The 26,417-nt window shown below is 45.1% G+C and overlaps 1 protein-coding gene across 4 annotated transcripts in view; it reads right to left on the bottom strand.

The window, feature by feature from the left end:
* LOC139259954 (SPATS2-like protein) overlaps positions 1-26,417 on the bottom strand; it is a 398,117-nt gene that overhangs the window by 344,926 nt on the left and 26,774 nt on the right. For 2 of the 4 annotated variants that reach the window (XM_070875948.1, XM_070875946.1), the window contains exon 1: positions 3,527-3,671. The exons of the other annotated variants lie outside the window; for them this stretch is intronic. The gene's annotated coding sequence lies outside the window, so the exon portion shown is untranslated. Of the gene's footprint in view, positions 1-3,526; positions 3,672-26,417 lie in introns of those variants that run through there. 4 annotated transcript variants of the gene reach the window in all.

The raw sequence follows: 26,417 nt of genomic DNA, 5'->3' as shown, positions 1-26,417 counted from the left end.
AGGCACCAATAGCATGACTTCAATGTGTTGTCACCTTGGGCAGTTTCTGAGGCCTTGGGGCCCAACTGCCTTTTACTTTCAACCTGCAGGTGATTCATCTCAGTTGTCTGACGACTCGAAATTCTCGGGAATATTAGACGGCCATAGCCATTGACATAGCTGTCTGACAAGCTAAATCAAAAGTCTAGTTAGAAGTGTCAACAACTTTCTTCTGATCGCTTCATTATCCATCCCACAAACAAAGTGGTCATGCAATACTCGGTCCTGAAAGTTTCCAAAATGACAGTGGATAGCTTGTTTAATGCTACAAGATACTCACTTGTACGGGTCTTGGTGAGGCCACATCTTGAATATTGTGTACAGTTTTGGTCCCTTAATCTTACTATTGAGGGAGTGCAGCAAAGGTTCACCAGACTGATTCCCGAGATGGCAGGACTGACATATGAAGAAAGATTGGATCGACTAGGCTTATATTCACTGGAATTTAGAAGGATGAGAGGGGATCTCATAGAAACATGTAAAATTCAGACGGGTCTGGACAGGTTAGATGCAGGAAGAATGTTCCCGATATTGGGGAGGTTCAGAACCAGGGGTCACAGTCTAAGAATAAGGGGTAAGGCATTTAGGCCCGAGATGAGGAGAAACTTCTTCACTCAGAATTGTGAACCTGTGGAATTCTCTACCATAGAGTGCCATTTCGTTAGATATATTCAGAAGGGTTAGATGTGACCCTTACAGCTAAAGGGATCAAGGGGTATGGAGAGAAAGCAGAAATGGGGTACTGAAGTTGCATGATCAGCCATGATCATATTGAATGGTGGTGCAGGCTCGAAGGACCAAATGGCCTACTCCTGCACCTATTTTCTATGTTTCTTTCATCAGTTAGCTGATCTCGTATTCTGAAACGATAACTTTCAGCAATTTCCAGGGGCTCAGGACTGTAGTGCTGTTATAACTTAGTTAGAATCTGCTTAAGTGGTGTGTCCTTTGGCTTGACAGGTACAAGCAAATGTTTCAGGGTTTCATACACCTCGGGCCCTGCTTCAGTTAAGAAAATAACCCGTTTTCTTTCCAACCACCCGGTTACGGTTTTCATCATCGGAGGATTTGATGATACTATTCATGGTGAAGAACATTTCTAGTCGCTCCACATACACTCCGAAAGTTTCACGGTCATGATGGAATTCATGAAGCACCCTATTATTCCCATAGGGGCGGCCATCTGGACTCTGGCAGTTTAGCCAAGTGTGCTTGTAATTTACCTTGGGTTTTTAGCTGTTAATCAAAACAGAGACTTTGAGAGCCTCTTTATCAGTTGGCTGAATCATCCACTAACAAAAATTTCAGGTAGGTTATCCAGAAATCCTATCCTTCGTCGCCAATGTGATATCTTCTGTACAACCTCCCAAACGCACAGGCTCTAAGATGGCTGATAACTTCAGGAACCTGTCATGTGACCTGCTCCCTCTTTGTTGTTGTAAACAGCAATGGCTGCATTACCACAGTAGTCTACTGGGTGGAGCAATGTATATTACAGGTATCACTCTCTCCTCTGAGTCAAAAGTTGGTGGATTCAAGTGCCACTCCAGGGACTTGAGCACAAAGTCTAGGCTGGCACTCTAGTGCAAAACTGAAGGAGCTTTTTCAGATGAGACATTAAACCGAGGCCCCATCTGCTCTCTCAGGTGGACAATTGTTTTGAAGAAAAGTGGGGGAATTCTCCCCAATATTTATCCCCCAACCAACATCTAAAAACAGATTATCTGGTCATTATCATATTGCTGTTTGTGGGACCTTGCTGTGCGCTTGTTGGCTGCTGCGTTTTCTATAGAACAACATTGACTACAGTTCAAAAGTACTTAATTGGATGTAAATTGCTTTGAGACATGCTGAGGTTGTGAAAGGTGTTATATAAATGCATTATATTTCTGTATGGCACACAGATACAATGCTCCAGTGTATCACCTCTCAGTCTGTGGATCTTTGTGTTCCATTGGCTATGCACATGTGGCTCATCCCTAATCATATCCTGACCACATTACTGGTTACCATCTTGACTCCATCAGCATGATTAGAGTGCAAACAATATTACATTTCCCAGTTTTGTACTCAGAGCCAAGAGAAACAAAAAACGCAATACTTTATCACTGATGCTTAAAATTGTCTGACATTGTCTTTGAAGAGAATTAGAAAAATTGCATTACGGGCTCAGGAAGTTGCATATTAATGTTGTACATGTAGTCTATGTTTAAAGTGTTAAAAGCCTGACTAAAAATCAATGTCATCTGGATCTATAAAAGCCAGTGTATAAATTAAGGACACTCAATATAATGGAACGTCTGGAAATAACCCAGCAGTCCTAATCTTTATGCAGCATCTGAAATCATTTTGAAGTTATTAACATAAATTGACACTGTCTTCTCTCTGGTCTACTTCTTTCCCTGACTGACGTTTCTTTCCATTATGGTGTATAATAATATTATGCAACATCAACCAGCAATTGATCAACTTTACACAGTTTTACTTAAAAATCCAGCGACTATAATATAGTTTATGCAATATTTTATGTTTTGAACTGGTCATAAATACTGCAATAATAAAAATCACAAATGCGACTGGAATTTGGAGAAAGTGAATGTGCCGATCAGAACATTTCATAGTTGCTACAGGCTACCTTAAGAACCACAAGAATAGCTTTGCTCACTCTGGACTATGACTGTCAGTTGTGTGAACAGAACAAAGCCAGCACACAGTGCAAAATGAGTGTCTCGAAAATATTTAATTTATAAAATATATAAATGTACACAAAGCTAGCACTTTTTTAAAAAAGCAGTAAAAGGGTAGACATCAATTCTGTCAATAAAATAAAGTCTGGGTTGAACTCAATGATTGAACGGTTAGAGGTCTTTAGCCCAACCACTGTCGGCTCTCAATTAATTTCATATATAATATAATATAAAAATTGCATTACTGCATCCAAGTTGTGTACAGTGCAGTGTTTGAAACATATGGCACCCTAGCACAGTCACTGGATTTAGTTATCTACCTCCACCAGCAGCAAAGAGATTCGTCGGAATTCACTAACCGTTCATACCAAATTATACTGGAGCTGTAAAATAGCAAGCTGTCGGCAGTCTGCACCATACTGCCTGCCACTGCTACCCTGCACAAGCCCCTGCTTCAAGCAACCTCTGCTTTCAGAATTGCAGCCAGATCCACAAAGCAAGACAAACTGGGCTTCCGAGACGTTTGGGTATCCCTGTCAGTTCTGCAGGAAATGATTCCTCTTAAGGAGAGGGCAACAGCCCTAACTTAAAGAATGCTTCCAAGAATCAGATACATGTAAGAAGTCAAATGCTTCGGCAAACAAGAGACACTCAGGCAAAAGCTTTTCTTTTTCTAAGGCATACAGAATTTAATCAATTCCTGTACATATTTGAACTCCCTGGAAATTCAGGGTAGGTCAGTTGAAAGTAAATTTGAAAACGACTGTATGACTCTGTGGCAATAGTTAAGCTTACTTTACCTCAAGGGAAAGCCGTTTGGTACTTCTGTTGTGGTAGATAATAAAGATCATCTGGATTGGCTGGTGGTGCACAGCCTAAAATATCCAAAGGCTGTTGTGAATGAAGCACTCAATTCAGCCGGCAAAGTAGTTAGGACAAGCACTAGCTCTGCCCTCTTGGAAGAATTTCCCTACGTTTATCAGTGTGTGCAAGCAGAGCACACAGCTGCCAAATGCAGCCCTTCCCTAGGCTCTGCCAATATTCTCCTTCCTGTCTCGCTCAATCTTTCCATTCACTGCAACACAGAAAGGAGGGATTGTTTTTTTTTTAAACATTGCAACTGAAGTGCAAGCATCAGTATTGCAATTTTTGTTTAAATAAGCTTATCATTTTCAGTGGCCTGCTCTCTTCCAATTTGCACAGTGAAATAAGAGAGCATGATATGCTTTACAATGAATTCTAAACTAATGTATTCAGCTCAACATATGCCAAAATATTGAGAGGAAAATGTATTTTTTATCATCTTTAAGTTGTGGGACCGGAATCTCTAGGGCCCCAATCCTGCCATTATGCTGGGATAGCACCGATGGGTGCCCTCCAGCGCTGATCCCAGCAGGGTTTGTGGGGTCATGTGAGGGAATCTAATTAGCAGGGGGCAAGTCACTAGCAGAACATCTGACACTCATCTGCCCCATGCACCCAGAAACGTTGACCTGCACTCACCCTTGGGTGTCCAGACCCCACAACGATCTTCATCATCTTCTCGGCCCCCTTAGGAAGGAGCCCAACTGCAAAAACATTTTTTTTCTTTTAATTTTCTTCCTTGGGTGTGCAGGCTGCTGTCCTGTCCTGCACCCTAGTTGTGGGGTCCATATTTGCCCACATCTGGAGACCAATGTACCTTTCCAACCTTCACTGATACACAAGGTCTCAAATGAACCTAAAGAGTGGCTACTCCTGGCGTAAGGTCTCTGCCACTGGCTCTGCTCCCCTAGCCATTAATTACATTTTAAGGAATAGACAGCAGTTCAAACCCTTACAAGGCAAAGAGGAATCTCCTAGAAACAGTGGAGACCGAAAGCCACTGAGTCTTCCTGGAGGGTTCTGTCAATCTCCCACAGTGAGACCAGTGGAACCTCAAAGGAAATTTGACAGCTGGTAAGTCCTGATGTCTTTTTTGAACACTTTGCTACAGTAATCTCTGCAGTTTGTTTTCTGAGATACTGCCCAATGAAAAATGCATTAATTAATATTTAATTTAACTGAGCTCTCGGTGGTTATAAGAACATAAGAACATAAGAATTAGGAACAGGAGTAGGCCATCCAGCCCCTCGAGCCTGCTCCGCCATTCAACAAGATCATGGCTGATCTGGCCGTGGACTCAGCTCCACTTACCCGCCCGCTCCCCATAACCCTTAATTCCCTTATTTGTTAAAAATCTAGCTATCTGTGATTTGAATACATTCAATGAGCTAGCCTCAACTGCTTCCTTGGGCAGAGAATTCCATAGGTTCACAACCCTCTGGGAGAAGAAATTCATTCTCAACTCGGTTTTAAATTGGCTCCCCCGTATTTTGAGGCTGTGCCCCCTAGTTCTAGTCTCCCCGACCAGTGGAAACAACCTCTCTGCCTCTATCTTGTCTTTCACTTTCATTATTTTAAATGTTTCTATAAGATCACCCCTCATCCTTCTGAACTCCAACGAGTAAAGAACCAGTCTACTCAATCTATCATTATAAGGTAACCCCCTCATCTCCGGAATCAGCCGAGTGAATCGTCTCTGTACCCCCTCCAAAGCTAGTATATCCTTCCTTAAGTAAGGTGATTAAAATTGCACGCAGTACTCCAGGTGCGGCCTCACCAATACCCTGTACAGTTGCAGCAGGACCTCCCTGCTTTTGTACTCCATCCCTCTCGCAATGAAGGCGAACATTCCATTCACCTTCCTGATTACCTGCTGCACCTGCAAACTAACTTTTTGGGATTCATGCACAAGGACCCCCAGGTCCCTCTGCACTGCAGCATGTTGTAATTTCTCCCCATTCAAATAATATTCCCTTTTACTGTTTTTTTTTCCAAGGTGGATGACCTCACATTTTCCGACATTGTATTCCATCTGCCAAACCTCAGCCCATTCGCTTAACCTATCTAAATCTCTTTGCAGCCTCTCTGTGTCCTCGACACAACCCGCTTTCCCACTAATCTTTGTGTCATCTGCAAATTTTGTTTCACTACACTCCGTCCCCTCTTCCAGGTCATCTATGTATATTGTAAACAGTTGTGGTCCCGGCACCGATCCCTGTGGCACACCACTAACCACCGATTTCCAACCCGAAAAGGATCCATTTATCCCGACTCTCTGCTTTCTGTTAGCCAGCCAATTCTCGATCCATGCTAATACATTTCCTCTGACTCCGTGTACCTTTATCTTCTGCTGTAACCTTTTGTGTGGCACCTTATCGAATGCCTTTTGGAAATCTAAATACACCACATCCATCGGTACACCTCAATCCACCATGCTCGTTATATCCTCAAAGAATTCCAGTAAATTAGTTAAACATGATTTCCCCTTCATGAATCCATGTTGCCTCTGCTTGATTGCACTATTCCTATCTAGATATCCCACTATTTCTTCCTTAATGATAGCTTCAAACATTTTCCCCACTACAGATGTTAAACTAACTGGCCTATAGTTACCTGCCTTTTGTCTGCCCCTTTTTTTAAACAGAGGCATTACATTAGCTGCTTTCCAATCTGATGGTACCTCCCCAGAGTCCAGAGAATTTTGGTAGATTATAACGAATGCATCTGCTATAACTTCCGCCATCTCTTTTAATACCCTGGGATGCATTTCATCAGGACCAGGGGACTTGTCTACCTTGAGTCCCATTAGCCTGTCCAGCACTACCCCACTAGTGATAGTGATTGTCTCAAGGTCCTCCCTTCCCACATTCCCATGACCAGCAATTTTTGGCATGGTTTTTGTGTCTTCCACTCTGAAGACCGAAGCAAAATAATTGTTTAAGGTCTCAGCCATTTCTACATTTCCCATTATTAAATCTCCCTTCTCATCTTCTAAGGGACCAACATTTACTTTAGTCACTCTTTTCTGTTTTATATATCGGTAAAAGTTTTTACTATCTGTTTTTATGTTCTGCGCAAGTTTACTTTCGTAATCTATCTTTCCTTTCTTTATTGCTTTCTTAGTTATTCTTTGCTGTCGTTTAAAATTTTCCCAATCTTCTAGTTTCCCACTAACCTTGGCCACCTTATATGCATTGGTTTTTAATTTGATACTCTCCTTTATTTCCTTGGCTGGTTATTCCTTCTCTTACCGCCCTTCTTTTTCACTGGAATATATTTTTGTTGAAAGAGCTCCTTAAAAGTCATCCACTGTTCCTCAATTGTGCCACCGTTTAGTCTGTGTTCCCAGTCTACTTTAGCCAACTCTGCCCTCATCCCACTGTAGTCCCTTTTGTTTAAGCATAGTATGCTCGTTTGAGACACTACTTCCTCACCCTCAATCTATATTACAAATTCAACCATACTGTGATCACTCATTCCGAGAGGATCTTTTACTCGGAGATCGTTTATTATTCCTGTCTCATTACACAGGACCAGATCTAAGATAGCTTGCTCCCTTGTAGGTTCTGTAACATACTGTTCTAAGAAACAATCCCATATGCAAACTATGAATTCCTCCTCAAGGCTACCCCGTGCGATTTGATTTGACCAATCGATATGTAGGTTAAAATCTCTCATGATTACTGCCGTTCCTTTTTCACATGCCTCCATTATTCCCTTGATTATTGTCCACCCCACCATGAAGTTATTATTTGGGGGCCTATAAACTACGCCCACCAGTGACTTTTTCCCCTTACTATCTCTAATCTGCACCCACAATGATTCAACATTTTGTTCATTAGAGCCAATATCGTCTCTCACAACTGCCCTGATATCATCCTTTATTAACAGAGCTACCCCACCTCCTTTCCCTTCTTGTCTGTCTTTCCAAATTGTCAGATACCCCTGTATGTTTAATTCCCAGTCTTGGCCATCCTGCAACCACGTTTCTGTAATGACCACCAAATCATACCCATTTGTAATGATTTGTGCCGTCAACTCATTTACTTTATTTTGAATGCTGCGTGCGTTTAGGTAAAGTGTTTTAATACTAGTTTTTAAACCATGATTTTTAGTTTTGACCCCTCCTGCAGCCCCTTTATATTCATACATATTGTCCCTTCCTATCACCTTGTGGTTTACACTTACCCCAGTGCTACTCTGCTCTGTTGCCTCCTGCCTTTTGCATTCTTTCTTGGGGTTCTGTTCATCTGAGCTCTCACCCACTCTAACTAGCTCAGAGCCCTCTCCTGGGTTCCCATCCCCCTGCCAAGCTAGTTTAAAGCCCTCCCAACTGCACTATCAAAACCACCCACGAGAACATTGGTCCCGTCTCTGTTGAGGTGTAACCTGTCCGACTTGTAATGTCCCACCTACCCCAGAAGCGGTCCCTATTGTTCAGGAAACTAAAGACCTCCCTCCTACACCAATGCGCCAGCCACGTATTTATCTGACTAGTCTTCCTATTTCTACCCTCACTAGTACGTGGCACTGGCAGTAATCCCGAGATTACCACCTTTGAGGCTTTCAATCTTACTCCTAGCTTTCAGGACCTCACCCCTCTTTCTACCTATGTCGTTGGTACCAATGTGGACCACAACTACTGGCTGTTCCCCTTCCCTCCCCAGAATGCCCTGCAGTTACTCAATTATATCATTGACCCTTGTACCAGGGAGGCAACACACCATCCTGATGTCACTTTTGCTGCCACAGAAGCGCCTATCTGCTCCCCTAACTATTGAATCTTCTATCACTATAGCCCATCCCGTCTTCTTCCTCCCCCCCTGTGCAGCTGAGCCACCCACGGTGCTGTGGACTTGGCCCTGGCTGCACTCTCCAGAGACATCACCGCCCTCGCCAGTAGTCAGAATAGAGTACCGGTTGGAGAGCGGGATAGCCTCAGGGGACTCCTGCATTGCCTGCCGCGCCATACTCTTGTGTGTGATGGTCACCCATTCCCTATCCTTCTGTACCCTTTTAATCTGTGGTGTGACCAACACCTGAAACGAGCTATCCACGTATCTCTCATTCTCTCGGATGCTCCTCAGTGCCTCCAGTCCGTGCTCAAGCTCCGAGACTCGGCGCTCGAGTTGGAGGAGCTGGAGACACTTCCTGCACATGTGGTCATCCCCGTTGCGGGAAGCATCCAGGAATTCCCACATGGCACAGGTATTGCAGTCCGTTTGAACGAGCTGCCCTGCCATCCCACTAGTTACCCTTAAATTACCCAGCAAAAACACTGACTCCCACTACACACACGAAACAGCTATTTAGTAATTTATCCTCTTCTCTATGAGAACACAAAATCAAAAAGATATACTCACCAACCAATCAACCAACCACTTACCAACTTGGCTGTGACGTCACTTTTTGATTTCTTGTCCCTCCTCCCCGCACTGCTCACTCACCGACTGCCGCTGGGCCTTTGTAGGCCGCTGACCCCAGACTGTCACTGACGCTGTTCTTCCCCGCACTGGTTGATCGCAGGCCTCGGAAGGTGGGCGGCAGGGGGCAGCGGAGAGCAATCAGTGACTGGAAGGGGGTAGCGACAGTTGGCAGCAGCATGCGGAATTGGGGCCTCGGTCAAGGATCAGGACCCGAGTCGAGGTCCAGCAGTCTCGGGGACCAGGCGAAGGATATTGCAGACTGGGTGTCGAGACTGTGGGCAATCGAGGATCTCAATGTCAGGGGATGGGAACGGGAGCATCATCACCGGCGATCAGTATTAATGTGAGGTCGGGAGGAGTACTCCTGCTTCATATTCAGGTAAGTTACTTACCTTCTTTATTGCCAGCAGTCCCGAGGGCTGGTGTCCTTGAGTGCCAGCGATGGTGCTGGCTGCCTGAAGGCAAACCAATCTTGGAGATGGGACCTCAAGCAAGCATTAGGCTCCTTATTTCCATATGCAAAGGGCCTAACACCTGCTTCAGGTGTGGGTAAAGGACACTTTTTATTTGTCCTTTGACAATATGGTGATCGACACACTTCTGGAAAGAAGTATGTGCAGCCTTCCTGTCCACCATTTTGGGCCCATAGTAGGCCTTGCTGCGCCTGCAGCTACACAATCCAATTTCTAGGCCATGAATTCAGAATGCTGTCACAGTATGTTGTGAAATGCAATCTAAAAATTCTCAGCTATGATCAGAAAATGACCATGAAAGCTGTTGCAAACTGGTTTAATTGAAATCCTGATCAGTCCTGCCCAGTCCGATCTACATGTGACTCCAGTTCAATACTATGTGATTGATTCAATGCCCTCTGGCCCCTGAGGGATGGGCAATAAATACTGCCTTGCCAGTGTCCCCCATATCTCAAGAACAAATTTTGAAAAACCTTGCATTGGAATCAAAGTTCTTTTTGCAAGAATTATTTTTCCTGTCACAAAGCTCTGTGACCTTGTGACCAAGAAATGTTACCATCCATCGAGCCTTGTTGAATTTAACCCAGGAAAGCTTTTAGATCAACTTGCAAACTTGTCATCTGGCTAAGTGATAGCAATCTCGCTTCTGAGGCAGAAACTTGTGGGTTCAAGTCCTACTCCAGAGACTTGAGCAGATAATCTAGGCTGACTCTCCAGTGCAGTACTGAGGTGCCATCTTTCAGATGAGGAATTAATGATTAAAAGAGGCCCTAAAAGAGACGCCAAAGATCTCATGGTACTATTTCAAAGAAATGTATTAGAGCTCCCTCTAGTGGACTACTGCTCCACCTAATGGACTACTATGGTAATGCAACTCCTGATGTATAATAAAAGAGTCATGTGTCAAGGTCACATGATAGTCTCCAGTAAGATCCATCTTATGTAATGTGAGTGATGTCGTAAAGAATATATCACATTGGCGATGAGGATAGGATAATCGGATTCCCTAGCTGAAATTTTGGTTGGTGGATCATCCAGCCAACCAACAGAGACTTTGAGAGGTTCTTTGTTTTGCAGAACAGCTAAAAATCCAAGGTAAATTACAAGCACACTTGGCTGAATTCAGAGTCCAGGTGGCTCTATCTATGAGAATAATAGGATGCTTGGGTGAGTGTCTCGGTCACAATGGAAATCGGAACATATGTGGAGTGACTAGAAATGTTTTTTACTGCGAATAGTATCGTCAAAGCCACTGATGATGAAAACCATAACTGGGTGGTTTTAGAAAGAAAACTGGCTATTTTCTTGACTGAAGTGGGCCCCGAGATATATGAAACCCTGAAAAATTTGTTGGTTCCTGTCAAGCCAAAGGACATGCCACTGACAGAGCCTAACCAAGTTAGAACAGCACTACAGTCCTGAGCCCCTGGAATTTACTGAAAATTTTGGAATACACGATCAATTCATTGACACGGGTATCAGTGAGTACATTTTACCTTTAAAAAAGTAATCCATTCATTGTCATTTCAGAAACTTTCAGGACCGAGCATTGCATGACCGCTTTGTTTGTGGGATGAAAAATGAAGTAATCAGAAGAAATTTGTTGACAACCTCTAACTTGATCTTTGATTTAGCTTGTCAGATAGCTATGTCGATGGATATGGCCGACCAATACTCCCGAGAATTTTGCATCATTTCCAGTCATCCGATAGCCAAGGTGAATCACCTGCAGTTTAAAAGTAAAAGTCAGTTGGGCCCCAAGACCTCAGCAACTGGCCACGGTAATAGTGCATTAAAGTCGTGCTATCAATGCCTGGGACAATACATTGCTCAAAGCTGTCTACATGTGAAGGCAGAGTGTTTCTACTGCAAGTAAACTGGGCATCTTGCGAAGGCATGCCAACTGAAGAGTAAAGCAACTATCAATGCTATAAGTAAAAAAAATTCCAGAGACTACATAGCATTGAAGAGAAGCAACAGGACGAGGAGGTTCTGGAGATACACGTCATCAGGAGCATGAGGGTATCTAACAGTGATTCGTGATGTATTGTCATCCAAGTAGACATTGCAGGAACCAGAATACCCATGGAAATCGACATTGGTGCATCCATGAGCATAGTACCTGTAAGGATTACTAAATTCACAGTTACGCGGTTTTTTGACGTCAGGATTTATAAGAACAAAATTACACACGGCAGAGGGTTTTTGGCTCAACCAAGATTAGTTTGTTTTATTGAACATACAATTACTTCCCTAGTATAAATTACTATGATCTATGTGGGACTAACAAACCCAGAATACAAACCCCTGCGAAAAGGTCATTTGCATTGGCACAACCTGACAAAGTTAAACTCATTCGCGATTTGACTATTACATATAAAGTTACCCAGACCCAAACACACAACCCTTCTATGATTTGGCTGGAACAAAACATACAATCAACAATTCCTCAGCTGTCTTCTGAGGTTGACTGTAGACCCTTTCCTTGGTAGCAGCTTGTGTCCCGAAGACTGGCTGGCATCTGTTGCTGTTCCTGTACTGCTTCTGTACTGCTGAGCCCTTTTCCTTCGAAAATGGGTCTTCTTTATACCAAAAACCAACTTGCAATCTTGGAACAGATTTGACATGAAGGCTGCATCAAATGTGAACTCTTGATGGCTAATTATTCCTCAGCTCGAGTCATTGTCGATGATTACCTTGGCCCCCGCCTGTCTGTAGGGTGAGGTCCTTTACAAAGTAACCTTTCCAAGGTGACTTAACTGTTGGTTTCCAGTAGCATTCATATGCAAATGGATCAGGGTCTGGTCCATTGTCTAGGCCTACCCTGATACTAGCTTTTCTGGAGCCACAGTCCAGGAACCAATGTAAGCTCTTAAGGTAAATGAATATATGAATGTTCCTGTATCTTTTCAGACAGGAAATGATTGAAGGTGTGAATATCTCTCTTCCGCTGCCATTGTCTGGTGATTTAGGTCAATGGCACATATCCTGTATCATAGTCCTTTATGATGTCTGATGGTTTAGCTGCAATATTTTGCAAGCTGGGATGCAGTTCTGAGTTTTTATATTCAATAGTCCAATTTTTATCATTTGAGGGGGAGGAACGGATCCAAATACCGGAATCACTATAACTCGGCAAGTTTTGTGATTTTCCACTGGAGAAATTGACGATAGAGCTGTGAGTCTACTCTGGAGACCAATTTTCCTGTTGTAGGACATATCACCATACTGGTAAAATACAAGGATCAGTTTCAGAGCTTGCCTCTCATAGTAGTGGCAAGAGACAAGCCTGATGGGTAGAAATTATTTGGGATTACTGAAGCTGGATTGGAATGAGATTTTTTGTGTGGAAACAAAATTTGCATCAAAAGATGACGTCATCAAGCAGTATCCGAAGGTGTTCCACAAAACAGGCAGTCCGATCCAAGGCTTCAAGGCGAGTGTCAGAGTGTAGAAGGACGCAAGACCAGTTTACTGCAAACCACGTCCCATACCATACGCACTCAAGGAGAAAGTTGAGCACAACTCAAAAGACTAGAAATTGAGAACATTATCTCTAAGGTCGATCTAATAATTGGGCTACACCCATTGTTGTACCTAAGTCAGATGGTAAGGTTGTGTGGTGATTATAAATTAACCGTAAACCAGGTTTTAGAGGATAATCTACCCAATACCTTGCCAAATGTAGATTTGTTAACAATACTGACAGGCGTTCTCAAAGTCAGATCTGACAAATGTTTACTTGCAACTTGAGCTAGATGAGTACAAATCATGTTTCACTATAAATATTCATCTAGGCCTATATCAATTTATTAGGCTACCATTTGGAGTGTCTTCTGCCCCCGCAAGGATGACGAACTAGATTTTGCAAGGCATTGAAGGGGTAGTATGTTATTTAGATGACATACTCATTTCAGTACCAAACAGGCAAATACATAATAATGTATTGAGTCAAGTGCTCAAACGGCTAGAGAAGCAGAGTACAGTGACTGCTCACAAGTGTGAGGTATCTCAGTGGACTACTTGGGGCACAGAGTAGATAAAGATGCTTTACATCCAACCTAGGAAAAACTGGATGCAATCAGAAATGCACCCACTCCCAAGAATGTCACTGAACTTCGATCATTTTGGGATCTTTTGAACTATTATGGGAAGTTCCTACCAAATTTGGCTAGTGTTATAACCACTGAATGAGCTGTTGAAAAAACAGAGCCATTGGAAGTGGTCAGAAGAATGCAATGCAGCATCCAAAGAGTGTAAAAGACAATTGGTAGCGAGTACCATGTTAGTTCACTATGACGTATTGAAGGAGATCCAGCTAGCATGTGATGCCTCTCCGTAGAGAGTTGGGGCAGTGAGCTCATGTACGAGTTAGTGGGGAAGAGAGACCAATTGCTTTTGCTTCACGCACGCTCAGTGCCAGTGAGTATAATTATGAGCACATCGCAAGAGAAGCTTTCGCATTGATTTTTGAGGTCAAGAAGTTCCACAAGTACTTGTATGATCATATCTTTACCATAATTACTGACCATAAGCCCCTGACAGCAATCCCCCATCCAAAGTCCCTAGTTCCAACATTAGCTGCAGCCCGAATACAGAGATGGGCTTTGATTTTGTCAGCATATACAGATGACATTGAGTACAGACGATCAGCTGATCACAGTAATGCTGGTGATCACAGTAATGCAGATATGTCCAGGTTGCCATCCCCATCACAAGTTACACCCAATAGGGAAGAAGTGTTCTATTTTTCATATATTGATGAAATGCTTGTTACAGCTGAAGTTTGGTAGAGCAGTCAAACGTGACCCAGTTATGTCAAAGGTTACATAGCAAATGGCTGGCCAAACCAGATATCAGAGGAAGATATTAGTCCATACTTCATTCGTAGGAATGAAGTATCAGTGGATAAAGATTGTATCATATGGGGTGCAAGAGTAGTTATCCCAAATAAGTTCAGGTCCAAATCTTAATGACCAGCACCTGGGAATGTGCTTGACCAAGAGTTTTGCATGCAGTTACTTATGGTTGCCAGGTCTAGATAAAGATAGAGTGCATCGTTAGGCAGTGTACAACATGTTAATCGGTAAGCATAAAACTACCATCGGTACCATTACAGTCATGGAAATGGCCTCCCAGGGTGTGGAAAAGGTTACATGTAGATTTTGCTGCACTAGAAGAACAACAATTGTTCATAGTGATTGATAGTCATTCAAAGAGTATCGACGTGTTTCGAATGTGGAAAATAACAAGTAGAACACTGGACAATTTGCGAAGATTGTTTTCTGCTGTACGAATTTGGCAAAAACATCAGCATAAACTTTTGGACATTTCTTGGACACATTTTCTGTTACTGCAGAGAGAAGACAGCATGGACTTGGGACAGGTCCATACATGCCCCACAGGAATACATCAGGTGGACAAGGAATCAATAGCAGGAATGGTTGATGGACAGGTCCTTTGTCTTGCAATCAGTGAGACATTAAGTAAAGTGGCCCGTGTTCAGGCCATCGAAAGGCAAAGAAAAGCTATTCGACCACAGACTCGTTGGAGCCACACATCGAGGTACAGCCCAGTTGGAGCCATACATCGAGGTACAGCCCAGTTGGAGCCATACATCGAGGTACAGCCCAGTTGGAGCCATACATTGAGGTACAGCCCAGTTGGAGCCATACATCGAGGTACAGCCCAGTTGGAACCACACATCGAGGTACAGCCCAGTTGGAGCCATACATCGAGGTACAGCCCAGTTGGAGCCATACATCGAGGTACAGCCCAGTTGGAGCCACACATCGAGGTACAGCCCAGTTGGAACCACACATCGAGGTACATCCCAGTTGGAGCCACACATCGAGGTACAGCCCAGTTGGAGCCATACATCGAGGTACAGCCCAGTTGGAGCCACACATCGAGGTACAGCCCAGTTGGAGCCACACATCGAGGTACAGCCCAGTTGGAGCCACACATCGAGGTACAGCCCAGATGGAGCCATACATCGAGGTACAGCCCAGTTGGAGCCATACATCGAGGTACAGCCCAGTTGGACCCATACATCCAGGTACAGCCCAGTTGGAGCCATACATCGAGGTACAGCCCAGTTGGAGCCACACATCGAGGTACAGCCCAGTTGGAGCCATACATCGAGGTACAGCCCAGTTGACAAAGGAACAGGCCAAAGACTTGAGTTTGCTCTTTCATTTGCACAGCCTCAGGGGAAGAACAGTTGAACTTTTGGCGTGAGAAGAAGCTTTTTGTAAGTATAAGAGATGGCAGTTGCAGCTATCTCTCTCTCTTTCTCTCTCTCCCCTCTTCTACGCCTGCTTGCGTCATTCAACGCACAAGGACTGAGCACTCCATCTGGCATGGAGACAAGAAACACCACCTACGAGCAAAAAGAGCCTTGCTATTTCGACTGGGAAGCTGACTTGAATACCACAGATTGGTTTCACAGGAAATTGATCTGAATGACCCTGTGTATGTGCTCAACTATGGACATGGTCCCAAGTGGATCGCAGGCACGGTGATAGCTAAAGAAATGAATAGGGTGTTTGTAGTCAAACTAGACAATGGACAAATTTGAAGAAAGCACCTGGACCAAACGAGGCTGCGGTTCACAAGCTGTCCTGAACAACCCACAGCAGACACCACCTTTTTCGTGCCCACAACACACACCCAAAGGATCAACGACACCACGTCGACCAGGAAATCAAACCCATCATGCCCAACAGCCCAGCAAGGCCAGGCTCACCTAGCAGCCCTGCAGGGCCAACAACACGCCAGCCAACGAGGGCACAGCCAACACACCAGAACAGACATTTGTACCGAGGCGGTCCAGCAGGGAAGGAAAAGCTCTAGACTGCTTCACCTTGTAAATAGTTTTCACTTTGACTTTGGGGGGGGGAGTGATGTTGTGTATCTGTAAAGCATGCACTCCCACGTTCCGTCACCAGGGAGCTCATCCCCTGAAGTCCCAAGGGATCCCAGCATCCCTTGGGAGCACTGTATATAAGCCGGCCCCGAAGGCCTGTTCCTCACTCGGGAGTGTCTTATTAAAGACTGAGGTCACTGTTACTTTAACCTCCCTGTGTGCAGCCTCATCTGTGTTAGGAACACAATAGTGAATATTTATCCTAACCCATGCATTTTTAAAACCACCACATAGTGTGAGAGAGTGTCGTGTGTTCCAACCATGTTTAGGGGTTTTAGTGGGGAGGTTTTTGCAAGGATCATAAGCGTATGCCCATCTTTTTTTGGACAGATCCAGTGGTGTAATTTTGAATCCGGGCAGGGGTGTTTTAGATGCGGGTACTTCACGTTGGGGCCTGCTTAGATGGGCCAGACTTTGTGTTACACTGTGTTTGTCTGTTTTACACTACCATGGTGTGTTTTTACTGGATACAGGTGTGTGCTTTAACTTGAATAAAAGCATTTTGACGGTGGAGACCGAAAAGATCTGTCTATGACTGTATGTTACTGTTCACGACTATAATTCTGGTGTCTAGAACGCTTGTAAGAGGGGTGATTCAAAAGCACCAAGGGCAAAACCACTTACACTGCATATTTCCAACCAGAAGAAATTGTGTCTGTGTCATGTATTCAACTATCATTGTAATCCATGTATAAACTGACCGAAGTTGTACACCGTGAGAACACTGACCACTAGGTGGTGAACTTGTGGGAGACACTCCTAACCTGGACTTTCAGGTATAAAAGGGGAAACTCCACCCATCTTCTCCACTTCAGTGCTGGCAAATAAAGGTTACTGGTCAGAGTGACCTTCTGTCCAAAATGGGCCTCGTATGCATTTGTACTGTATAGTAAGGACATATTAGTCTGATAATGGGCCACAATTTTGTTCAGAAGAATTCGCACAGTTCACGAGCAGAAACGGTGTGAAACATACCAAAGTTCCACCGTACCAGCCTGCTTCAAATGATGCAGCAGAGCGCACAGGACAAATTGTAAAATGTGCCTTCATCAAGCAAATGTTGAATCGAAATCCAAATAAATGACAGTTGTCATTGGACGACAAACTAGCAAATTTTCTGATTACTAATCATAATACCCATCATACCTGGTAGAGAAAAGAAAGATTTGCATTTTATATCGCGCCTTTCATGACCACCAGATGACTCAAAGCGCTTTATAGCCAATGAAATAGAAACATAGAAACATAGAAAATAGGTGCAGGAGCAGGCCATTCAGCCCTTCTAGCCTGCACCGCCATTCAATGAGTTCATGGCTGAACATGAAACTTCAGTACCCCCTTCCTGCTTTCTCGCCATACCCCTTGATCCCCCGAGTAGTAAGGACTTCATCTAACTCCCTTTTGAATATATTTAGTGAATTGGCCACAACTACTTTCTGTGGTAGAGAATTCCACAGGTTCCAGGGTGAAGAAGTTTCTCCTCATCTCGGTCCTAAATGGCTTACCCCTTATCCTTAGACTGTGACCCCTGGTTCTGGACTTCCCCAACATTGGGAACATTCTTCCTGCATCCAACCTGTCCAAACCCGTCAGAATTTTAAACGTTTCTATGAGGTCCCCTCTCACTCTTCTGAACTCCAGTGAATACAAGCCCAGTTGATCCAGTCTTTCTTGATAGGTCAGTCCACCATCCCGGGAATCAGTCTGGTGAATCTTCGCTGCACTCCCTCAATAGCAAGAATGTCCTTCCTCAAGTTAGGAGACCAAAACTGTATACAATACTCCAGGTGTGGCCTCACCAAGGCCCTGTACAACTGTAGTGACACCTCCCTGCCACTGTACTCAAATCCCCTCGCTATGAAGGCCAACATGCCATTTGCTTTCTTAACCACCTGCTGTACCTGCATGCCAACCTTCAGTAACTGATGTACCATGACACCCAGGTCTCGTTGCACCTCCCCTTTTCCTAATCTGTCACCATTCAGATAATAGTCTGTCTCTCTGTTTTTACCACCAAAGTGGATAACCTCACATTTATCCACATTATACTTCATCTGCCACGCATTTGCCCACTCACCTAACCTATCCAAGTCACTTTGCAACCTCATAGCATCCTCCTCGCAGCTCACACTGCCACCCAACTTAGTGTCATCCGCAAATTTGGAGATACTACATTTAATCCCCTCGTCTAAATCATTAATGTACAATGTAAACAGCTGGGGCCCCAGCACAGAACCTTGCGGTACCCCACTAGTCACTGCCTGCCATTCTGAAAAGTACCCATTTACTCCAACTCTTTGCTTCCTGTCTGACAACCAGTTCTCAATCCACGTCAGCACACTACCCCCAATCCCATGTGCTCTAACTTTGCACATTAATCTCCTGTGTGGGACCTTGTCGAAAGCCTTCTGAAAGTCCAAATATACCACATCAACTGGTTCTCCTTTGTCCACTTTACTGGAAACATCCTCAAAAAATTCCAGAAGATTTGTCAAGCATGATTTCCCTTTCACAAATCCATGCTGACTTGGACCTATCATGTCACCATTTTCCAAATGCACTGCTATGACATCCTTAATAATTGATTCCATCATTTTACCCACTACTGAGGTCAGGCTGACCGGTCTATAATTCCCTGCTTTCTCTCTCCCTCCTCTTTTAAAAAGTGGGGTTACATTGGCTACCCTCCACTCGATAGGAACTGATCTAGAGTCAATGGAATGTTGGAAAATGACTGTCAATGCATCCGCTATTTCCAAGGCCACCTCCTTAAGTACTCTGGGATGCAGTCCATCAGGCCCTGGGGATTTATCGGCCTTCAATCCCATCAATTTCCCCAACACAATTTCCCGACTAATAAAGATTCCCCTCAGTTCCTCCTCTTTACTAGACCCTCTGACCCCTTTTATATCCGGAAGGTTGTTTGTGTCCTCCTTAGTGAATACTGAACCAAAGTATTTGTTCAATTGGTCTGCCATTTCTTTGTTCCCCGTTATGACTTCCCCTGATTCTGACTGCAGGGGACCTACGTTTGTCTTTACTAACCTTTTTCTCTTTACATACCTATAGAAACTTTTGCAATCCGTCTTAATGTTCCCTGCAAGCTTCTTCTCATACTCCATTTTCCCTGCCCTAATCAAACCCTTTGTCCTCCTCTGCTGAGTTCTAAATTTCTCCCAGTCCCCAGGTTCGCTGCTATTTCTGGCCAATTTGTATGCCACTTCCTTGGCTTTAATACTATCCCTGATTTCCCTAGATAACCACGGTTGAGCCACCTTCCCTTTTTTATTTTTACGCCAGACAGGAATGTACAATTGTTTAATTCATCCATGCGGTCTCTAAATGTCTGCCATTGCCCATCCACAGTCAACCCCTTAAGTATCATTCGCCAATCTATCTTAGCCAATTCATGCCTCATACCTTCAAAGTTACCCTTCTTTAAGTTCTGGACCATGGTCTCTGAATTAACTGTTTCATTCTCCATCCTAATGCAGAATTCCACCATATTATGGTCACTCTTCCCCAAGGGGCCTAATGTGGGAAACACGGCAGCCAACTTGCGCACAGCAGACTCCCACAAACAGCAATATGACAATGACCAGATCATCTGTTTTTGTTATGTTGATTGAGGGATAAATATTGGCCAGGACACTGGGGCTAACTCCCCTGCTCGTCTTCAAAATAGTGCCATGGGACCTTTTGCATCTACCTGAGACAGCAGATGGGGCCTCGGTTTAATGCCTCATCCAAAAGATGGTAGAACACCAGCATAGTCGTCAGGGATAAGCAGGGAGGGTGCATGTTGGGCGGCCTGTAATGCATTAATGCAGGCTGAGCGGCCCCCGCCCTGCGAGCACCATCGGAGCAGGCCGGGGAGCGCAAGGAGCAACGTGGTGGCATACCACTCCAAGGAGCAGCACGTGCTGGAGCAGGAGAGCAATGACAGTAAAGAGGGATGTCGCCAAGATCCAGGTCGGTGATTGGAGCGTGGGCAGGTACAGCAGGAGCGGCGAGGTCCGGGCAAAGGAGCGGCGATAGATTGCAGAGCGATGTGCTCGGGGCCCAGGAAAGGCGCGAGTTCGGGGCCCAGAAGAGGCGAGGGCCCAGGGGCAGCACGGACCAGCCCATACTGCGATATGTGTGCGCAATAGATCCGTGCAACAGAGCTGGTCTCCAGTCGTCTTGGTTAATCCTTGCCACTGGCCCAAGACCTAGCTCTGTCAAACCATTGTGGTGGCTGGTGTGCAACGGCCACCCCACGTTAAAAAAATCCACGCACAGGCATCTTCCACCCTTCAGGATTTAGTTCGGGACCAGGAATTTTAGGTCCTTCATTGACCTTTTTGACATGGAAGCAAGTCATCCTCGATTCGAGGGACTGCCTATGATGATGATGAGTTGTTTCTCAAATGACAGCCATGAACCAGGTTTACGTGTTAAAGCCAAACAGCACAATCAAGACAGAGATTCATGTGCAAGAGAGAGAAGTGTGAAATTGAATCAGAAGGTGAGTGTTGTGTCCTTAGATGCTCGAGTAATGACTCCACGAGGCAGTGTGTTATACTTGAACTGTAGTGACCTTAGTTCTTTGTTGTTAACTCCAGAGTGAGGATCACACCTGGTGGCCTGCCTTTTATACTAGGCCAGGCACACCTGTACAGGTAACCTACAAGTCTCCCACTGCTGTGCCCTCTGGTGGCACACCTTGTGATAGTTCCAACAGTAGCCATGTAGGATACATGACATCACTCTCTTCTGAGCCTTTAGTGCAAATCGTCTCTGCATTGACTGTGCTCTGGGTTTAGCATTATGTGGGCTCTATCTGGTTGACCCTTGGCAGGTCATTTCAATCTTGGGTTAAGTGGTTGGTGCAGTAGCGTGCTGGTGGTTGCTGTTTGTGTGTGTGTCCCTGACCACTCCATTCTCTCCCCCCACCCCCACATTGATTATGGCAGGGGCTCCTAGCATTCATGTACATTCAAGTTCAGGAAAATGGGTTTTGCATTATATTTGTGGATCCGGTGTGCGGCAAGTACGTTAGATGCCTTGTCGATGCAGAGATCGGTGCGTGAGGACAAGCTAGTTCCGGAGCTGCTGGCTTGTGTCCCTGCAGTCTGGTGGTGGCTCGGTGTCCGGTGCCGGCAGTGGGAACCTGGTTGGCTCGAGTAGCCTGCTCTCGGGGCTGTTGCCATGGTCCCTAGCGTCGGGCCGGTTCACAGATGCCTGTGACCTCCCTGTCCTTTCTCTGCACCCTGGGTCGTTGCTGCTCTCTGAGGAGCTGACGCCTAGCAGTGCACAGAGAACTGCTGACTCGCTGGCCTGGGCGTTGTTTGGTTTGGGATCCTGGATGGTGCCGGTTCTCTTTGGGGAAACTGTGGTGGGTGACCCTATATTTACGGAAATGGCCTTGATGGCAATGGGGTCTGCTCCTTCAAGCTCGTGGCAGTTGGTGCCATCGGGTGCCTGAGAGGTGGAGCCGATCAGGGGCATCGTGGTATCAATATCGGTGCTGTTGCCCTGCTGAGGTCACTTGCTCTGCAGCTCGTGTGTGTTGGCTGCTTGTGGCCACACTCCATGGTGCATGACTCTGGTCCCCGGGACACAGGCTACAGCATTGGGTAGCTCACTGGACCTGCGTGCTCCCAATGGGTGTCTGCCCACTGCATTGGCTGCGTGCAATTGAAACCCTGCATCACATAACTTTTCATTACTCATACTGGACACACTGTGGGTCTGACTGCGATCACGCAACTTTTCTTGCTGGTTGTATGTGCATAGTTCAGATCATCAATTACACATTTTACATAATCGTGCAACTTTTCCTCGCTGATTGCGTATATACAATTCAGGTTATCAGTTGCACATTTTACATGATCAATTACACCTTTTTCCTCTGACTTACAATTACTATTACATTGCTTAAGTGTGTGGAACTGTCCCTTTAATTGTGGTGGGTTTCCGGCTTCCTTTAAGAGAGCCTTGCTTGCTTTACCCCAATCCGCTTCTCCATTTGGTGCCACGTGTTGCTTCATCAACGCTGCACCTCAAGGTCTGGCCGCGGCCATCTTTGTCTTCAGTGCCTCACCTTGTGGTTTTGGCGCCATCTTTCCTCCATCCAAGATGTCGACTGCGGTGATTCTCTTCTCCCCGGTTCTGCCTCCAAAGCTGAGAAGTCGCCTTTGGATCCAATTTTCTTCCTCCGGAGTCCTGCCACTGGAGCCTGGAAGGTGCGTTCAGGTCATCTCAGCTGGATCATCTCCACGCAGTCTTGCTGAGTGGTCTGTGCCTCAGGTGCCGTGCTGGTCTGCTCTCCGGGACTGGGTCCACCCTCAGGTGAGGGCTTGCTTTGCCTCTGAGCGCAGAGGGCGTCAATCGCTGGAGGGGTGAAGTCTTCCCATTTCCAATGGATCTTCTCCATCCACCTGCCGAGCAGCGTTGGTCCATCCTCTGCAACAATCCACAGAGGTAACTTGTGCACCGCACCATCATGGAGTACCTTTACATTCACACTACCAACGACTGGGATGATTTCAGCGGTGTAGATGCGCAGCTTTGCCTGAACTGGGACCAACTCGGGTCATTCAGCTTGATTGTCTCTCAAAGGCTTCTAGATTCATCATTGACTGGCTCGCCCCCGTGTCCACTTCCATGAAGACTGAAACGCCCTCTATCTCGACTTCCATCTGCAGCGGGGAACACTCGGTGGTGCAGGTAAACATGCTATGTACCTCCCCGTGGGACTGGTCTGCCTCTCTGCCTATCAATTCATAATCCGCGCTGGATTCCTGGCCATCTGCAGACTCTTCATCGACACAGTGAGTCATATTTCTCTTACACATTTGCTGGAGGTGGCCCTTTGTGCTGCAACCTTTGCATACATAATCTTCAAAGTGGCACTGGTGCGCCCTGTGATTCCCTCCGCAACGCCAGCATGGAGCGACTCGATTAGCCCCCCTCAGCAGACTCTGAGTTAAGGGACTCGGGGGCCTGTTCTCTCTTCCCTGAGAGGGTTCGCGCTCTATAGTCCAGCCTCTAAATGGCGCCACTCTGTGCACAGTACTTGCCGGGTTTGAGTCCTGAGGGTGAATCATATGCCTAAAGCCGCAGGTCAAGGTCATGAATGACTGGTTTACAGAGATGGCCTTCTGCAGTATGACTGTGGTATCCACCGACAGTAGCTTGTGAAGAAGGCCCTCATGGCCAATTCCAGTGACAAAAATGACCTGCAGCACTTCGTTGAGGTGGGTGCCAAACTCGCACGGTGCCGCCAGCCTCCTGAGGTCTGCGGCGTACTTCGCGACTTCCTGGCCTTCAGGCCGTCGGTGGGTATAGAACCGGTGTCAAGCTGTGAGGATGCTCTCCTTGGGCTTGAGTTGCTCATAGATCAGTGTTACAAGCTCCTTGTATGTCTTGGTCGTTGTCTTCGCTGGTGCCAGCAAGTCCCTGACGAGACCATAGACGGTGGGTCCACAACTGGTTCGCAAGATAGCTCTGCGCTTATCAGCCAGTGTGGCCGGGTTGTCTCCTGCCAGGTCGTTTGCTGTGAAGAAATGTTCTAGCCTCTCCACAAAGGCGTCCCAATCTCACCATCGGCGAACTGCTGCAACGTACCAAGGGTAGCCATTTTCGCGTGTAAGTTCGTAATCTCATCACCAATTGTTGTGCCTTTAGATGCGATGTGTTGTACTTGAACTGTAGTGACCTTAGTCCTTTATTTGTTAACTCCAGAGTGAGGATCACACTTGGTGGCCTGCCTTTTATACTAGGCCAGGTAACCTGCAAGCCTCCCACTGCTGTGCCCACTGGTGGCACACCTTGTGATATGTATCCTACATGGTTACTATTGGTACTGACAGTGAGAGTGAAGAACCATCACCATAAATGGTTAAAGTGGTTACCAGGAAGATGTGCTCCTTGCACATATTTGGTCAAGATGTTTGATCATGGACAGGTTAGGTTTGTTTAAATTGATCATATTTTACCTACAGATGTGAAAGGAGTTGAAAGTTGGAATGATTCGATTATTTCTGATGAGTCAGATAGTCCTGTTACAAGTAGAGTACCAGCAGCAAATCCTACATCAGATGTGCTAGAAACAAGTCCAAGTGAAAGTCACAATTTAAGTCTGAGTCTGAGTCAGGCAGATAAACAATCTGAAATTGTAGAGAGTCAAAATATAGATCAAAGGTTGCCCTTGGAGAAAAACTCTCCTCAGGCTCAACCTAGAATGAGTCTAAGTTCTACAATAAGTTTGGAAAGTTCTGTTCGAGTGCGAAGGTATCCTCTTCGAAACAGAAAACCAATGGTTAAGTTTGATTTGTAAATATGGCACAATAAGTCCATGGGCTAAACTTTCCCTAAAGCTCCTCACTGCCCGATTGCCACCCAGAAACACCGCTAACGTTCTGCAACTAATGTTGGCGAAAATTTCCATAATAAATGTAAACAATATTGCCCAGCGAGAAAATGGATCTTGCACCAATATTCTCGGCAGCTTCTCGGTGAAACAGGCAGTTCTTACCGGAATTGACGGTAAGTACTTAAAATTTAGCCCAAGGCTGCAGTTGGGCCTACGGAGGGGGGAAAACTCAAAATATTTTTTCACTTAGTCAAAAAATCAAAAGTTATAAAACATTCTCAACACTTAACTATTTTAGAATTTTAAAAATAATTTAAAAAACCTTTTAACTGTCCTTTCTTTGCAGGGTACTCACCGACTGCCCTGTTTCCAGCAGCTTTTCGTGGTCAGTTTCCTCGGCGGTGTGTACGGGCCCCCGTTGAGGCAAAACTTAGATCCTGGCAGTTTTCTCGGTGGTGCACACAGATGCACGTGGGCGGTTTGCTCCCCGATGGTCTTTTCAAAATGTCAGCGGAACTCTTTACAAAATAAAGAGGAAATTTTCGCCGAGCAGTTTTCATCAAAAAACAGCTGTACCGCCGAGAAAAGCGCTGAAAATGAATACGAAAGTCTAGCCACATATCTTTTGTGTATAATCATGCAAATTATGTATGATGATTATTTTGTTATGATTAATTCTTTATTAAGGAGGGTGATGTGTAATAGAGCTCACTCTAGTGGACTACTGTGGTAATGCAACTCCTGATGTATAATAATAAAAGGGTCATGTGATAAGATCACATGATGACAGTTTCCAGTAAGAACCATCTTGTATAATGTGTGTGTTAGTGATGTTGTGAAGAATATATCACACAGGGGAGTTCTCCTGGCCAGTAGTTATTCCTCAACCAACATCATTAAAACAGATTATCTGGTCTTTATCACATTGCTGTTTGTGGGACCTTGCTGTGCGCAAATTTCCTGCCATGTTTCCAGCATTACAGCAGTAACTATACTCGAAAAGCATTTCACTGTAAAGTGCTTTGGGATGTCCCAAGGTTGTGGATGGCGCTATATAAATGCAAGTCTTTCTTTCCTTCTCTTCTACACTAAAGCTGGTCCCATTGTGTAAAAACACACTTCAATTCACACCCCAACAGATTTTACAAGTGAGGCAAAATAAATACATGCCATTGCAGGTGATGAATGCCCATCTCAGAAACTTGAACAAAATAACATCTCTAACATAGAAAAAGGTGCTTCACAAGGACATGAGCCAAAATTATGGTGAGCAAAAGGAGTTATTAGAGGTGGTCTCCAAGAAGGGTGGAGTGGGAGATGGAAAGGCAGTAAGGTTTAGGGAGAGTGTTCCAAAGTGTGCACTCCAGCCAGCTAAAGGCACAGCTCCAATGGTGGGTCAAAGGGAGAGGTGGATGTACAAAAGATCAGAATCAGAGGAACGGAGTGTTCAGCTGTGAGGGGAGGGACAAAGTTATAGGGTTGAATGATGATACAGAGATGGAGGAGTGGTGAGGCCATAGAGAGATTAAAACTCAAATACCAGAATTTTAAATTTGAAGCATTGAGGACTAGGAACTAATAGGACACAACAGCGATAGGAGTCATGGTAAGCAGGGTAAGATATGGGGAACAGTGTTTTGG

The sequence above is a fragment of the Pristiophorus japonicus genome, chromosome 3, assembly GCF_044704955.1.
Source record: "Pristiophorus japonicus isolate sPriJap1 chromosome 3, sPriJap1.hap1, whole genome shotgun sequence".
Taxonomy (NCBI): domain Eukaryota; kingdom Metazoa; phylum Chordata; class Chondrichthyes; family Pristiophoridae; genus Pristiophorus; species Pristiophorus japonicus.
This window is presented reverse-complemented; position numbering and strand designations above follow the sequence as displayed.